General features: G+C 44.8%; 1 pseudogene; it reads right to left on the bottom strand.

Moving 5' to 3' along the window:
• Positions 1-1,162: 1,162 nt before the first annotated feature.
• LOC132250049 (zinc finger and BTB domain-containing protein 43-like) lies at positions 1,163-2,459 on the bottom strand (annotated as a pseudogene).
• Positions 2,460-3,535: the final 1,076 nt, after the last annotated feature.

The following is a 3,535-nucleotide window of genomic DNA, read 5'->3' as shown; positions in this document are numbered from 1 at the left end:
AAAAAAAAAAAAAGATGGGGAACAATATTCCAGGACAGGAGCTCTTGGTTTCTTTTTTGACAGAGGCATGGGAGAGAACCCAAAGGCCAAACATTGACAAATGGACGATTTGATTCCCGGTGAAACGGGCGAGGTTGTAGGGGATGGTGGAGCCCTCAAGAACATAGGCCTCAGGAACAGAGGACAATGGATGACAACCAACTGGAACTACACACCCAGGTACTGAATCTACTCCTATAAACACCAAGTTGTGGCAGGCAAGGACATGGGTGCGTGGACCTCCAGTTGGGACTAGTCCCTGACATCAGTCGACAGACTGAGGTCCTATGGGGCTATAAACAGAAATATATAAATATATATATATATATATATATATGAATATATATATATACACTTCTCTATTGAAAGAGAAAACAATAGGCCAGTCAGAGAAACAAAAGGAGATAACCACTCCTACACCGAAACCGAGAGCAGCTGGAAAAGCAAAGACTCTTGGGAGGGTGCTAGCTAACTAGATACTTAACACACCAAACAGCTGGATCAGGGCTGGGCTGCCCTCTGCTCCCCTCTGCATGGCTGGGTGGGGCCCTGCCACGCCCGCCCTGGGTGCTGGATCAGGACCACCAGTCAGATCTAACCCGTGAACCAATCGAGCACCTCCCATCCAGCCCACTGAGCAAAAAGGTTGAGCACCACTGATTTAGAGGCTTGGTGATCTTTGACTCCTGTAAATTATGCAAATAGTTAGGTTTATGCAACCTTGTGGTGGTGGTGTTGTCTACTTCTCAACAAGGCCACTCACATACATAAAGTTATACACAGAAATACATACTTGCAGCAGTGGGACCTTTGATAACTCTTTTGGGGCTTGGGCCTTACTATTTGTTTGTACAACACCAAACAGAACAGGATGCCCAACACCACCACCACAATTGGCCTCACTATTTACAGATTAAAAGAGTCCTGTGAATTGGCTATTTAAACATGTCTTTTGCATCTAAAACTTAAGTACAATCAATAGCTGGACAAAAAAAATTGTCTGCATAAGTCAACAACACTCTTAGCACTTTAAAAAAAAACAAATGTCACAACACCAAGTACCAAACAGTATTTGCATAATTAGCTTGTTTTGCTTGCTCTGCTAAACAGCAGTTACTATGTTTCAGATCATCTCAGTAGTATTCCATTCAACTTTGGTAGCTTGGTATGATTTACTAAAAGGAGTGACATACCAATGAAAATTGTCCTGCCACATAAATCTTTGCCCACAGATGTTACACTTATACAGTTTGATTCCTGTGTGGATTTTCATGTGGCCAACAAGGTGGTGTTTCATTTTGAATTTTTTACCACAGACCCCACAGCCATAAGGCCAAAGGCCAAGGTGCATATTCATGTGCTGATTCCTCTGGCTCCTGTGTGTAAAGCTTTTACCGTACTGACAGGGATCTAGTTAGTCAGCATGCCAGAATCCAGAAAGGGAGGTATCTTCTTTAATTCCTGTAGCCATTTCAATTTTTTCACCCTACCCTGCTGTTATCATAACAGCCGGTCTGTGAACACTTATATTTCCATCTGCCTTTTCACCTGAAAATTCTTCCATAGAAGAGCCATGGAAATCAACTTGCTCATCATAGTTACTCTCATCGCCCTGTTCGTCAAATTCTAGTTCCATCTTTGTCACTTATGTGAAAGCCTTCAACACCTGAAGACTAGATAGGATGCTTTGGCTGAATGGCATTCGTGGACTCGGAGATCTGGTGCTCTGCATAAGGATTATCGATGCCTTCAGTCCTGTTCAAATCTTTATGGTTTCACATGGATCCAACATTTGTGTGACATGATGCTGGGTTTACTGTAGAGAGGTTTTGTATGCTAATATTCTGCACAGTCACTAGCTCCCTCTTTGCCATCTTGACTTGTCATTGTTGTGCTCAGTCTGTCATGTTCTGTTGAAAAATTACTGGGAAGGTACTCATGTTCTGTTACTTGAGATGACAGCTCATTTTTAGAGCTTTCTTATTAATTTTCACCATCCCTTAGCTCTTGCCCTTTGTGGAAGTCAGGCTGTCCACCAGAGCCCAGCTCAAATGTTTCAGCAATGCCATTATAACTGCTGCTGCTTGGGGACTGCTGATGACTGCCATGATTCATCTTCTGGCAAAGCACTGATGAGTTCCCTTCTAGCACTTCAGTACATTTGACTACTACATGCCACATCTGAAGAACGCTTGCTGCTGTTGAATCACAGACAATTTCTGGGCTAGGCAACCCATGTAAGTAGACAAAAGAATATTCTGAAATTCCTTTGAATTTATCACATCAGGCAAGGTGGTTTGTTTGCTGTTTTTCAGGAGCACTTGGTCGCACAAGTATGGGGAGCTGGCTGGAAAGACAGCCTTATGGGCTCTAAGGAGATTGTCCTGAACTACAAGAGCCTGACCCAGACTCCATTTCATTACAAATTAGTGCTGTGCTTGCAACATTGAGGTCTCTCACATAATGGGGCCTGGTGCTTGGCAGTGGACACGTCCACTCCCGCCATGACACCCTGACCCCAGTCGGGCAGCACCCAGAAGTTCAGTAAACACAAAGTTTAAGCTTCCAAACATCAACAGTTTAATACATCACAAGATCCAGTTCAAGCCATAGTTTATCAGTTCAAACCAAAGGCTACATATTTTCAGCTGTGTCTCAAATGCAGTTTTAACTGGGTTGTTTTTTTGTTTTTTTACCCTCCCCTTCTCCCTTCCTCTACTGTGGCTGGGAAACATAGGCAACTCATTTTAGTTACAGACCGCATTAGGAGCAGTGGTCTTAAGGTTGGCACTATTGCAAGTTAGGTGGTGCATGTAATTTGCTTTTGGACCCAGAAATTGGATGACAATCTATGGAAGTGTATTTGGCATTTAGCAGTACACTAGTATTCCACTATGGTATTTGAATACCACACTGTTGGGCTTCTCAGCCTCTCTTTAAACACTCCTGGCAGCTTGCATGATAGGCCTATTTGTCCTGTCTAAAAATATGGGTCAGGCCCACCACATAACATAGTAGCCCTGACTAATTGGGGATGTGCAGGTGGGTCAAAGTTTAAAAAATAGTGTACCCTTGGGGGACACCAAGCAGAGAACCCCAGACAGCACCCACTGACTCTCAAAGGTGACCAGAGAGCTGGAAGCTACTGCCCAGTGATGCTCTGCTTGGAGACGGGAACAGAGGAGACCCAGGAAAACGGCCCTGCAGTCCCTGGGGTCCCTTCTGGCCAGAGCCTCCTTCCTCGTGAGATATACGGCCAGCTTTACCAGGGCCAGAAGGAAGTTGACCAGGCAGTCCCATGGCCTGGTGTGGCCACGGAAAGGGTGTGCAAAAATAAACAAGTGCAGGGAAAACTGCAGCCAGAACCCCAATAAGAGGTTCTGGAGGAGGAGGTGCAGGGGCTGCAGTCTGTTGCACTTGAGGAACATGTGTGCAAGTGTCTCCCTCTATCCACAGAATGGACACATGTTGAGGGCAGGCATAAACCATGCCAGCT

This window comes from Alligator mississippiensis, chromosome 4, assembly GCF_030867095.1.
Source record: "Alligator mississippiensis isolate rAllMis1 chromosome 4, rAllMis1, whole genome shotgun sequence".
Lineage (NCBI taxonomy): Eukaryota > Metazoa > Chordata > Crocodylia > Alligatoridae > Alligator > Alligator mississippiensis.
The sequence above is the reverse complement of the archived record's forward strand: the minus strand, read 5'-3'. Positions and strand labels throughout refer to the sequence as shown.